The sequence below is a fragment of the Trachypithecus francoisi genome, unplaced genomic scaffold (genome assembly GCF_009764315.1).
Source record: "Trachypithecus francoisi isolate TF-2019V2 unplaced genomic scaffold, Tfra_2.0 Lachesis_group3, whole genome shotgun sequence".
Lineage (NCBI taxonomy): Eukaryota > Metazoa > Chordata > Mammalia > Primates > Cercopithecidae > Trachypithecus > Trachypithecus francoisi.
This window is the reverse complement of record NW_022681468.1, coordinates 5,584,803-5,599,258: the sequence shown is the minus strand read 5'-3', so window position 1 is coordinate 5,599,258 and position 14,456 is coordinate 5,584,803. Positions and strand designations below refer to the sequence as shown.

Genomic DNA, 14,456 nt, shown 5'->3' with positions numbered 1-14,456 from the left:
TATCCTGTCCTGCTGGAGAACATAGCCCTGACAACATGGCCATGAGAGACTGAATATATAAACCGAATATGGCTAGGCCATGGATGAAAAAAGAACTCTGACCTACAACCTGCCCAGGAAACCAACACAAATCTACAATAACAACTCAGGAAGCAAACCTACGGTGAGTTAGACTTGCAGGAGGCCACATGGCCATCTTTAGCAACAATCTAAACCCTGGCTTCTGTAACAGTTGGCCCCAAATAACCTGGACATGATTGATAACTGGTTGATAACAGGCAACTTCTCTAATTTGGCATGCACATTAATGACTGCCCATGTCCCCAGACCCTTCAGTCTTAAGAAACAAAAGCCTTACACTGCTGGTGGAGGGGTAGTGAAATCTGCAACCCCAGGGCACAGGCAAAAGCCCATTGTTTCTGGAGAGAAGGGCACAAGAAAAAACACTTTGCCCTGGGAGTACAGCGGAAATGCACCTTGGGCCCTGCTGGATCTGACCCTGATGCTAAACAGAAGCTGTAGCTGCTACGGAGGTGCAGAGAACTCCCCAGCAAGACCAACCACAGGCACAAGTCCAAGTTACCAGGGTAGGAAGGCAGGCAACATCCCACCCCTGAAACCAGGTGCAGAGAACCTACCCCAGACTGAGACTAGACCAGGACAATAGAGACGGCCTCAGACTTCCAGCATGAGCCCGGCATCAAGCGGCAAACAGGAGCAGTGTATGTGTGTAGTGTGAGGTTAGGGCCCAAGAGCATCTCCTTGCATGGATATCCAGTTATCTCAGCACCATTTGTTGAAAAGGTTTTGGCAATGAATTGCTTTAGCATCTTTGTTAAAAGTCAATTGACCATAAATATAAGGATTTATATCTGGACTTTCAAATTCTATTCTGTTTATCTTTACGACAGTGTCTTATTACCTTGATAAGGGCAGCTTTATAGTAAGTTGTAAAGTTGGGATATGAACACCCTCTACAACAGAATGGTAGCCTCCAAGAAGATATGCCCACGTCCTCATCTCTGGAAACTGTGAATTCAATTTTATTTGGAGAAAGGGTCTTTGCAGATGCAATTAAGTGAAATATTTTAAGATGAGATGGTGCTGGATTATCAGAGTGGACTCTAAATCTAATAACAAATGTTCCTATGAGAGATGCACAGAGGAGAGAATAGAGCAGAAGAGCACGCCAGGCTGCAGGCAGAGAGTAGGGCGATGTGGCCACAGCCAAGGAATGCCAAGAGCCACCAGAAGCCCAGAAGCTGGAAGGGAACAGAGACAAAATCTCGACTGAACCTCTGATAGGAGTGCAGCCCTGCTGACACCTAATTCCAGACTTCTGGCCACCAAAACTGTGGGAGAACACATTTCTGCTGTTTTCAGTGACCTAGTCTGTGATACTTTGTTCAGGCAACCCTAGCTGACTAACACAGTATCCTCCAACTCTGTTCTTACTCAAGATTGCTGTGGTCGGCCAGGCACAGTGACACACGCTTGTAATCCCAGCACTTTGGGAGGTCAAGGTGGGTGGATCACTTGAGGTCAGGAGTTCAAGACCAGCCTGGCCAACACAGCAAAACCCCATCTCTTCTAAAAATACAAAAATTAGCCTGGCATGGTGGCATATGCCTGTAATCCCAGCTACTTGGGAGGCCAAGGCAGTAGAATTACTTGAATCCGGGAGGTGGAGGTTGCAGTGAGCCATGATCGCACTATTGCATTCCAGCCTGGGCAAAAGAGAGCAACTCCATCTTGAAACAACACCAAAAACAACCCAAAAAAGCAAACAGAGATTGCTGTGGTCATTCTGAGTCTTTTAAATTTCCATACATTTTTTTAGATTGGCTTCTCAGTTTCTGGAGAAAAAAAATTCTGGAATTGTGATAAGGATTCCGTTAAAACTGTAGATCAATTTGGGGAGAACTGTCATCTTAACAATGTTGAGTCCTCCAATTCATGAACATGGAGCATATATCCATTTAAATAGTTCTTTAATTTCCGTAAGCAATGTTTTGTCATTTTCCATCTATGAGCCTAGTACCGCTTTGTTAAATTTACTCTAAAGTATTTTATGTTTTTGATGATAATGTGAAAGTATTGTATTCTTAAATTTTTATTTCAGATTACTTATTGCTAGTGTATAGAAAAAAACTGACTTTTGTATGTTGACTCTAACTTTGTTGTACTTGTTTATTAGTTCTAATAGGACTTTTTGTGGATTCTTTTAGTTCTTTTAGTTCCTGTTGGTTCTAATAGGATTCTTTGTGGATGCAAAAGATAATGTTATCTGCAAACAGAGACAATTTTATCTCTTCCTTTGTAATTTGGACATCTTTTATTTCTTTTTCTTACTACGTTTCTCTGGCTAGACCCTCCAATAAAATATCGGGTAGAAGTGATGAAAGCAGACATTCTTGTCTTGTAACTTGACCTTAGGAGGAAAGCATACAATCTTTCACCACTAAGTTTGATCTTTGCTATAGATTTTTCCTAGATACACTTTATTAAGTTGGAAAAGTTACTTCCTATTCCAATTTTACTGGCAGTTTTTTCTTTTTAATCATGAATAAGTATTGGATTTTGTTATATGCTTTTTCAGCATCTATTGAGATGATTGTATGATTTTTATCCTTTCTTCTATTGAATCATATTTTATTAATTTATTTTTGGTTAACCAGCCTTTCCTGGGAGAAATCCCACTTGGTCATGGTGTATAGCTATTTTTATTTATATGCTACTGGATTCAGTTTGCTAGTATTTTGTTGAGGATTTTTGCATCTATATTTACAAGGAATATTGGTTTCCTTTTCTTGTGATGTCTTCGTGTGATTTGGTATCAGGACAATATTGACTGCATAGAATGAGTTGGAAAGTGTTCTCACATCTTCACGTTTTTGATTTGCTTTGGACAAGTGTTAACTTTTCTCCAAACATTTGTTAGAGTTCACAAATGAGATCAGTTGGACATTGGCTTTTCTTTGTGGGAATCTTCCAGATTACTAATGAAATCTCTTCACTTGATATAGGTATTAATATAATTCAGATTTTCTATTTCTTCAGTTTTGGTCATTTGTGATTTATAGAAAATAATTTAATTTAGATTATCTAATTACTTGGCCACAATAGTCTCTTATAATACATTTTATTTCTATAAGACTGGTAGTAATGTCCCCTTTCTCCTGATTTTAGTAGTTTGAGTTTTCTTTTTTGCTCTATAGTCAGTCTACAAAAGGTTTGTCAATTTTGTTGATCTTTTCAAAGAACCAGCTTTTGTTTTTTCAATCTTCTCGATTGTTTTTCTATTATTTTTTGTTAATTTTCACTTTACGCTTTGCAGTTTCTCTCCTTATACTGGTTTGGGTTTAGTTTGCTTGTTTTTTCTAGTTTTTTTAGTATGGAGGTTTAGGCTGTGGATTTGAAATTTTTCTTCTTTTTTTAATGTAGGCATAAATTTTCCTTTGAGCCACTGCTTCCCTACATACCAAAGTTTTGGTATCTTCTGTTTCTGTTTTCATTCCTATCAACACACCTTCTAATTTCCCTTGCAATTTACCCTTTGATCCATTGTTATGTAGGTGCGTGTTGCTTAATTCCACGTATGTGTAAATTTCCCAAATTTACTTCTGTCTTTGACTCCTGATTTCATCCCATGTGGTCAGAGAACATATTTTGCTGATCTCAGTCCTTTTAAATTTATTGAGACTGGTTTTATGACCTAACATATGGTCTATCCTGGAGGAATGTCCAGTGTGCACTTGAGAAGAATACATATTCTGCTGTTGCTGAGTGAAATGTTCTATAGATGTCTGTTAGGTTTAGTCGATTCATGGTGTTGCTCAAGTCTTCTTTTTCCTTATTTTGTCTAACTGCTCCACACATTAGTGAAAGTGAGGTATTGACATCTCTAACTATTTTAGTTGAATTGCCTATTTTTATCTTTAATTCTGAGTTTTGTCTTCATGTCTCTTAGGACTATATTGTTAGGTGCATACATGTTTGTGATTGCTATATCCTCTTGATGGATTGACACTTTCATCATTATAAAATGTCATCTCTGTTTCTAGTAAATTTTTGTCTTAAAATTCATTTTGGCTGGTGTCAATATAGCCACTCTAACTCTGTTTATATTTTCATGGTACATCTGTTTCCATTTATCAATATTTTCTACCTGTTTGTGTCTTTGCATCTATATTATGTCTCTTATAGATTGCATATAGTTGGATCATACTTTTTATTCATTCTGCCAATCCTTATATTTTAATTGGAGTTTTAATCCAATTGATATGATATTTCATGTCATTATTATTATTATTATTTTCTTCCACTTTTAAGTTTGGGGTACATGTGCAGGATGTGCAGGTTTGTTACATAGGTAATCAGGCACCATGCTGGTTTCCAGCACAGATCATGTCCTTATTGATAAGGTAGGATTTGTTCATCATTTTGCTGTCTGTTTTCTATGTCTCATGCTCTTTTTGTTCTTATTTTCCACCATTACTGACTTATTCTGTTTCAAATGGATATTTTCTAGTGTACCATTTTAAAACTTTTCCATTTCTTTTACTATGTAATTTTGAGTTATTCTCTTCATTGTTGCATGTAGATTATAATTATTATCTCTATTTATAACAATTTAGTCTAGATTAATACAAAGTTAATTTTACTACTACACAAAATCTTTGCTTTCCTCTAGTTCTGTGTTTTCTCCACTCTTTTATGCTGTTATTGTCATACAAAATACAACCATATACATTGTTTTCTCATCAACATAGATTTATAATTATTGGTTTGTAAAGTTTTCTTTTAAATTAGAGAGGAGAAAAAAATTACAGAGATACATTCATATTTTTTTTTGATTTACCTATATAGTTATATTTACCAGTGCTCTTTGTTTCTTTATGTAGATTTGAGTTACTATCTAATGCCCATTCTTTTCAGCATGAAGAATTCCTATAGTATTTTTTGTATGGCTGATATTATGGTAATAGGTTTTTTTCAGTTTTTGTTTATCTGAAAATATATTTATTTCTTCTTTATTTTAAGGATAGTTTTGCTGGCTATAAAACTATTGGTTGACAGTCTTTGCTATTAACCCTTTCAGATGCTATGTCATTTTTTTCTGGCCTCCACAGTTTCTGAGGAGAAGTCAGCAGTTAGTCTTATTTGAAAACCATTGTTTTTTATAAGTAGTTTTCTCTTGCTGCTTTCAATATGTTCTTTTTGTCTTCGACTTTTATCAGTTTGACTCTAATGTGTTTAGATGTGGATCTCTTTGAGTTTAATCTACTGGGATTTTGTCAAGCCTCTTGGATGTGTATATTAATGCTTTTCATCCAACTTGGGAACCTTTTAGTCATTATTTCTTCAATTATTTTCTGCCTCATTCTCTTTTTCATTTGGGGGCTCTGATTGTGCATATGTTAGTACACGTGATGATTTTTACAGATATCTGAGACTCTGTCCATTTTATCTTCATTCTTTTACTTCTGTTCCCTATGCTCAATGATCTCTATTGGCCTGTTTTTAAGTTTACCAATTCCCTTTTTTTCTCTCTCTCTGCCACCACTGAGAGAAAGAGAGAGAGAGAGAGAGAGAAAGAGAGAGTGAGAGAGAGAGAGCTTTTATTTGAGTAACATTCAAAACAGTTGATCATTCCATCCTTTTTATTTTATTATTATTATTTTTTATTATTATTTAAGTTCTGGGATACATGTGCAGAATGTGCAGATTTGTTACATAGGTATACATGTGCCATGAGGGTTTGCTGCACCCATCAACCCATCATCTAAGGTATTTCTCATAATGCTATCCCTCCCCTAGCGCCCCACCCCATGACAGGCCTTGGTGTGTGACGTTCCCCTTCCTGTGTCCATGTGTTCTCATTGCTCAACTCCCACTTATGAGTGAGAATATGTGGTGTTTGGTTTTCTTTTCCTGTGTTAGTTTGCTGAGAATGATGGTTTCGAGCTTCACCTATGTCCCTGCAAAGGACATGAACTCATTATTTTTATGGCTGCATAGTATTCCATGGTGTATATGTGCCACATTTTCTTTACCCAGTCTATCATTGATGGGCATTTGGGTTGGTTCCAAGTCTTTGCTATTTTGAACTGTGCTGCAATAAACACACGTGTGCATGTGTCTTTATAGTAGAATGATTTATAATCCCTTGGGTATATACTTAGTAATGGGATTGCTGGGTCAAATGGTATTTCTGGTTCTAGATCCTTGAGGAATCATCACACTGTCTTCCACAATGGTTGAACTAATTTACACTCCCACCAACAGTGTAAAAGTGTTCCTATTTCTCCGCATCCTCCCCAGCATCTGTTGTTTCCTTACTTTTTAATGATTGCCATTCTAACTGGTGTGAGATGGGATCTCATTGTGGTTTTGATTTGTATTTCTCTAATGACCAGTGATGTCATTTTTTTCCCTATGTTTATTGGCCTCACAAATGTCTTCTTTTGAGAAGTGTCTGTTCATATCCTTCACCCACTTTTTGATGGAATTATTTATTTTTTTTCTTGTAAATTGTTCAAGTTCTTTGTAGTTTCTGGATATTAGCCCTTTGTCAGATGGATAAATTGCAAAAATTTTCTCCCATTCTGTAGGTTGCCTGTTTACTGTGATGGTGGTTTCTTTTGCTGTGCAGAAGCTCTTGAGTTTAATTAGATCCCATTTGTCAGTTTTGGCTTTTGTTGCCATTGCTTTTGGTGTTTTATTCATGAAGTCTTTGCCTATGTCTATGTCCTGTATGGTATTGCCTAGGTTTTCTTCTAAGGTTTTTATGGTTTTAGGTCTTATGTTTAAGTCTTTAATCCATCTTGAGTTAATTTTTGTGTAAGGTGTAAGGAAGGGGTCCAGTTTCAGTTTTTTTGCATATGGCTAGCCAGTTTTCCCAACACCATTTATTAAATAGGGAATCCTTTCCCCATTGCTTGTTTCTGTCAGATTTGTCAAAGATCAGATTGTTGATAAAGGGGAGATCACCACCAATCCCACAGAAATACAAACTACCATCAGAGAATACTATAAACACCTCTATGCAAATAAATTAGAAAATCTATAAAATAAAATAAAATCCTCTCATTTATTTATTAAATTAAGTGTTGATTAAGTATCAACACTTAATTTCTTTTTATGGCCAAATAATATTCCATTATATGGATATACCACATTTTGTTTATCCATTCATTAGTTGACGGGCATTTGGATTATTTCTACCTTTTGGCTATTAAAATTTTTATCAGGTACATGCACTCTCCCAAGACTAAACTAGGAAGAAGTTGAATCCCTCAATAGACCAATAACAAGTTTTGAATTTGAGGCAGTAATTAATAGCCTACCAACCAAAAAAAGCCCAAGACCAGACAGATTCATAGCCAAATTCTACCAGAGGTACCAAGAGGAGCTGATGCCATTCCTTCTGAAACTATTCCAAACAATAGAAAAAGAGAGACTCCTCCCTAAGTCATTTTATTAGGCCAGCATCATCCTGATACCAAAACCTGACAGAGACACAACAAAAAAAGAAAATTTCAGGCCACTACCCCTGATGAACATCAGTGCAAAAATCCTCAGTAAAATACTGCCAAACCGAATCCAGCAGCACATCGAATCCACCATGAATAAGTTGGCTTCATCCCTGGGATGCAAGCCTGGTTCAACATACACAAATCAATAAATGTAATCCATCACATAAGCAGAACCAATGACATGATTATCTCAATAGATACAGAAAAGGCCTTTGATAAAATTCAGCACTGCTTCATGCTAAAAACTTTCAATAAACTAGGTACTGATGGAACATATCTCAAAATAAGAGCTATTTATGACAAACTCACAGCCAATATCATACTGAATGGGCAAAAACTGGAAGCATTCCCTTTGAAAACCAGCACAAGACAAGGATGCCCTCTCTCACTGATCCTATTCAACATAATATTGGAAGTTCTGGCCAGGGGAATCAGGCAAGAGAAAGAATAAAGGGTATTCAAATAGGAAGAGAGAAAGTCAAATTGTCTCTGCAGATGACATGATTGTATATTTAGAAAACCACATCGTCCCAGCCCCAAATCTCCTTAAGCTGATAAGCAACTTCAGCAAAGTCTCAGGATACAAAATTAATGTGCAAAAATCACAAGCATTCATATACACCAGTAATAGAGAACCAAATTATGAGTGAACTGCCATTCACAACTGCTACCAAGAGAATAAAATACCTAGCAATACCACTTACAAGCAATGTGAAGGATCTCTTCAAACAGAACTACAAAACACTGCTCAATGAAATGAGAGGACACAAATGGAAAAACATTCTATGCTTATGGATAGAAAAAATCAATATTGTGAATGGCCATACTACCCAAAGTAATTTATAGATTCAATGCTATCTCTATCAAACTACCATTGGCTTTCTTCACAGAATTAGAAAAAAACTACTTTAAACTCCATGTGGAATCAAAACAGAGCCCATATAGCCAAGACAATCCTAAGCAAAAAGAACAAAGCTGGAGGCATCATGCTACCTGACTTCAAACTATACTACAAGGCCACAGTAACCAAAACAGCATGGTACTGGTACCAAAACGGATATATAGACCATGGAACAGAACAGAGGCCTCAGAAATAATGCCACACATCTACATCCATCTTCTTTTAAAAAGATAGTTTTATTGAGATATACTTCACATAATGTAAAATGTATCCATTAAAAAAGTTCAGGTTCAGTGGTCTTTAATATATTTACAAATAAGTGCAACCAGCACCACAATAAACTTCAGAACTTTTTTTTTTTTTTTTTTGTAAAACAAGAACCACTCAGACTGCATTGTCTTTCTCTTACACTCCAAGAGGAAGACAAGAACGATCACCAATGGTAAATGGCAGCTGCAGCAAAGCAACACCAAGCGCCAGCTTCATGCTCAGAAGAGAACTCTGTGCCTCCTCCTCATAGTTTCTGGTGCTCTACACATTTAGAGAAACTTCTCTAGTAATGAACTGTAGAAATGATCCCTGAAAGTATAGTCTTCAGAACGTTTTTATTACTTCAGAAAGAAACTTGTATTCTTTAACTATCATCCTCCTACTTTCCATATGCTCTTCTTCCCAGGCCTAAGCAACTACTAATGTACTATCTGTCTCTATAAATTTTCCAATTGTGGACATTTCATATAAATGGAATTATATAATTTGTGACCTCTTGTGAGGCTTTCTTTACTTAGCATACTTTTTTTCAAGGTTTACCCATATCATAGCATGTATCAACACTTAATTTCTTTTTATGGCCAAATAATATTCCATTATATGGATATACCACATTTTGTTTATCCATTCATTAGTTGATGGGCATGTGGATTGTTTCCACCTTTTGGCTATTAAAATTTTTATCAGGTATATGATTTGCAAATATTTTCTACCATTCTGTGGGTTGTCTTTTCTCTTCCTTAATAGCACCCTTTGGAAAAAACAAAAAACAAAATGAAACTAAACAAACAAACAAAAACAACTGAACCAAAAAACAAAACAAAACAAAACAAAAACCATTGATGAAGTCTGATATGTCTGGTTTTACTTTGGTTGATTGTGCTTCTGATGTTATATCTAAGATCCATTGCTAAATCAAAGATTACGAAGATTTTACCCCCTTTGCTTCCTTCTAGAATTCTGTAGTTTCAGTTTTTACATTTAGAAGTTTGATCCATTTTGAGTTAACTTTTATATACAGTGTAAGGTAAGGGTCCAACATCATTCTTTTGCATGTGGATGTCTAGTTGTCTCAGCACCATTTGTCAAAAGACCATTCTTTCTCCAATGGGTGGACTTGGATTCTTGTCAAAAATCAGTTTACCATAGAAACATGGGTTTATTTCTAGACTGTCAATTCTATCCCATTAATCTGTTTATCTACCCTTCTCCCAGTACTGTACTATAGCGATTATTCTTGCTTTGTGGTAGGTTTTGAAGTCAGGAAGTGTCAGCCTTTCTACTTTGGTTTTCTTTTTAAAGATTATTTTTGCTATTTTGAATCTCTTGAATTGCATATGAATTTTAGAGCCAGCTTGTCAGTTTCTACAAAAAAAAAAAAAAAAAGCTGAGATTCTGACAGGGATTGTGTTGAACTCATAGATCAATTTGGGGAGTATAGCCATCTTAACAATATTAAGTCTTTCAATACAGGAACATGGGATGTTTTTCCATATATTTAGAGCTGTATTAATTTTTTTCAACAATGTTTTGTGGTTTTCAGAGTATAAGCTTTGCAATTCTTTTGTTAAGCTTAGTCCTATTTCATTTTTATTATGGTTTTGTAAATGCAATTATTTTCTTAATTTCATTTTTAGATTGTTTATTGCAAGTGTATAGAAATACAAGTAATTTCTATGTATTGGTCTTATATCCTAAAACCTTACTGAATTTGTTTACAAGTTCTAATAGTTTTTTAAAGTGGGTTATTCATAATCTATCTATCTATCTATCTATCTATCTATCTATCTGTTACATATACATTATATATATACATTATGTATATATACACACACACAAGATCATGACATATGCAAATAGAGATAGTTTTACCTTTTTTCCCCCAATCTAAATGTCTTTCGCTTTCTTTCCTTGCTAATTGCTCTGGTTGGAAACCCCAATACGATGCTGAATAGAAATGAGGAGAGCAGACATTCTTGTCTTGGTCTTGATCTTATAGAGAAAGAATCCAGTCTTTCACCATTAAATATGATGTTAGCTGTCAGTTTTTCTAAGATGCCCTGTGTCAGTTTCCGAAAAAAATATCTTATATTCCTAGCTTTTTGTGTGTTTTCATCATAATGTTTATTGGGTTTTGTCATGTAGTTTTTCTGCTTAGAGATGATCATGTAGTTTTTGTTTTTTAATTCTATTGATATAATGTGTTGTATTAACTGATTTTTGTATGCTAAACCAACTTTGTATTCTTGTGATAAATCTCACTTGGTCATGGTGTAGAATTATTTTTATATGTTGCTGGATATGGTTTGCCACTATTTTGTTGAGGATTTTACATGCATAGTAATAAGAGATACTGGTCTGTAGTTTTGTCTTCTTGTGATGTCTTTCTTTTGTTTTGGTATCAGGGTAATACTGGTCTCAGAATATTCATAATTTTTGAAGTGTTTCCTCCTCTTCTACTTCTTGGAAGAGTTTGTGAAGAATTGGTATTCATTCTTTAAAAATGTTTGGCCTCTGATTCTTTCTTATGTGAGCTCAAATTCATTCTTGATCTCTCTAGTGAATTTTTTATTTTAGGTGTTGTACTTTTAAGCTCCCAAATGTATGTATTTATTTAAATTATTTGTCTCCCAAACCTAACATCTAGGTGCCTTTGGGGACATTTTCTGTTGGTTGGTCTTTTACCTTTGAACGGGCTCTGTGTTCCCATTTTATTGCATGTGCCATAATTGCTTGTTGAAAACTGGACATTTTAGATAACACACTGTAACAATCTGTCATTAGTTTCTCCCCTTCCAGGAATTGTTCTTGATGGGTCTTTCTTTTCTCTTTTTGCTTGCTTTTGTTTTTATTTTTGCTGCCTGTTTGTTTAGTGGCTTTCCTGGCATAACTCTGTTTCCTGTACTATGCAGCCACTAAATTCCTTGTTCCCCACCTTTTTATCAGTTTGTTTACATCTTTAAGCCTGGCCTCCTAGGGTTCAGTCCTCTGTCAATACAATTTATTGCTCAGCAAGTGATCGATCAGATTTTCTTAACTGCCTTGAGCATCGGTTCTCCATCCTTTGCCAAAGTTACCTGTGTGGGAATGTACATACTTTCAAACTTCATGTAGTTTAAAAACCCTCTCTCGTTTCTACTTCCTGCTTCTGTAGGGCCTCAAGGTCAGCAGTGAGTGACAGGGCCTCCTCCTTCCCCAGGTCTTTCTTGGACATGTGTATAGCCCTGCTCACGCAGGAATACAGAGCTCAAGTTCCCTGTGGCTTTCTAGTTCTATAGGTCTTCCTTTTCAATTTTTGGCCAGGCTCTCGTTAGCCCCAACTGAAATCACAGCCTTAGGCAGCAGCAATGTTACCAGCAGATTCTTACCATTTTCGGAGTGCCCTGGGCATGAAGTTTTATTTGCAGAGCTGAGTTCACAGACAAGTCACATAGCAACAACATCATAGGAATAGAGATTTTCTAGGCAGCTTCTTGTTGGGTTAAACTACTGACTGTTTTCTGAGTACAGGCCCTTTTTAAAAAATTTTTTTTTGAGGCAGGGTCTCACTCTGTTGCCCAGGCTGGAGTGCAGTGGCCTGATCATGGCTCACTGCAGCCTCCACCTCCTGGGCTCAAGTGATCCTCCCACCTCAGCCTCCTAAGTGGGATCACAGGTGCATATCACTATGCCTAGCTAATTCTTAAAAACTTTTTTGTAGAGACAGGATCTTGCTATATTGCCAGGGCTAGTCCCAAACTCCTAGGCTCAAGTGATCTTCCTGCCTCAGTCTCCCAAAGTGCTGGGATCGCAGGGGTGATCCACTGTGCCTGACAAAATAAAAATTACTTTTAATTGACACATAGTGATTGTATACACACACACACACACACACACACACAGTATAGATAATGATGTTTCAATGCATGCAATGTTGATGATCAGATCATGGTAATTAGAATGTCCATCATCTCAAACATCTATTGTTTCTCTGTGTTGGGAACATTCAGTATCCTGTCTTCCAGCTACAGAGTTTTAAAGCGGTCAGTCCTCTTTTGGCTGCGAGAATGTTGGCTTTTCACCACCACTGCACCTCTGAGCTGGAGGGTGAGAGAGTGTGAGAATAGCCCCAAGTTCAATACGCCACAGACCCACTGGTATTACCAAGGTTCAGTAATTGGTAATTGGTGTTTTTCAGCTTGTTCTTGTGTGTAGTTAATTTCCAGAATTCTCAAATGGTCAAATTTTATTGTTTTGCAAGTATTTTTGTTGCTTTTAGGGGAGAGCGGGTTTATGGAATTTCCTAGTCACGTCATGTTTAGCACAACACTTTTGAGTTTCATCACGTTTCACATATCCGTAGTTTGTTTATATTTTCGAGTACAAGTCCATTTTATGGATCTACTTCTGTCTGTTTACGCATTTCATTGGTTAAATAAAATTTGTGTTATTTCCAGTTTTTGGTGATTATGAATAAAACAACTGCAAATTTATACGTTTAAGTGTTTGTGTGAACATAACTTCTTTTCACTTTCTCTGGGTAAATACCTTGAAGGAGGATTGCTGGGTTGTGGGGTAAGTGTGTTTAAAGCGATAAGAAACGGCAATTGCAATCTTGTTTTCAAAGCAGTTGTAATATTTTGCATTCCAGTCAGCAAAAAAGAAAAAGAGTATCTCAATCGCTCCACACCCTCGCTATCACCATGGTATTCTTGTTTTTTCTTTTCAAAAGAAAAGGTGCCTCGGTGGCCCCCACCTTGCTGAGCAGGAGCCAAGTTGGCTCTTGGTTGTCAGCAGCAGAACCTGCAAGAGTCAAGCTTCTTTTAATCAAATCTAGGAAGTTTGCTTACCAGCGTGGTTGTCTAAACTTCCCCAGGGAAGATACTGTCTGAGCTCTGCATCGAGGCTGCTCCCATCTGGATCCAAGGAGCTCACAAGACCCTCTGAGGCCCCAGCAGGGCCACTCAGGCTGCAGGTGAGCCATTCCCAGGTGAACCACTGCCTTCTCCTGCCCTCCGCTGCAGGTATGGGCAAATCCCCCCATTCTGTCTCCATGGGTGTCTCCTGTGTCAGGAGGGAAAGGCCCCTTGGTCTTGGAGTGCCTGGTGGGGGCGGGGAGCCAGCTCCAGCTGCAGCTACCCTTTCCAGGGCTTCTCATGAATAAGCCATGAGCAAAAGCAGATATCTCAGCTTGGAGGAACTTTGAGTCATCTGGATCGATCCAGTTAGGTCACAGAACTGCACACTGAGGCACAAACTCCAGAGGGAGCAGGGTCTATGCAGAAAGAAAGCTCAACACTGGTGTGGTCTTGGACAAGTCACTTCTCCTCTGTCTGGGGCTTCAGTCTCCCTGAGGCGAGTGGGTGGGTGGCCCTGTTTCCCTCCAAGTTGCCTTCTGTCTGTGACATTCCAAGTCCAGGGTCTCCTGCCCAGCATCTGACCTAGAGTTAAACTGGGTCACAATAAGTCTGGAATCATTGGAGAGTTTCTGGTTGCATGGCTGAGCCTCAAGATTATAAAATGGAAATAATCCCTGCACCAAAGATACTCCTGTCCCTCTCTTACCCCCTGCCCCTTCCCTGCCCTGCCCTGCCCTATTTCTTCTTCCCTTCCCTCCCTCCCTTCTTCCCTCGCTTCCTTCTTCCCTCCCTCCCTTTTGCCCTCCCTCCCTTCTTCCCTCCCTCTTTCCCTCCTTCCCCCTCCCCTCTTCTCCCCTTCCCTCCCCTTCCTTCTCTTCATTCCCTCTTCCCTCTCTCCCTTCTTTCTCT

At 37.6% G+C, this 14,456-nt stretch overlaps 1 non-coding gene across 1 annotated transcript; it reads right to left on the bottom strand.

Moving 5' to 3' along the window:
- Positions 1-8,818: 8,818 nt before the first annotated feature.
- LOC117071884 lies at positions 8,819-9,034 on the bottom strand. Its single transcript, XR_004432612.1, has one exon. It is a non-coding gene; the product is annotated as a small nucleolar RNA U3 (small nucleolar RNA).
- Between the last annotated feature and the right edge of the window lie 5,422 nt (positions 9,035-14,456).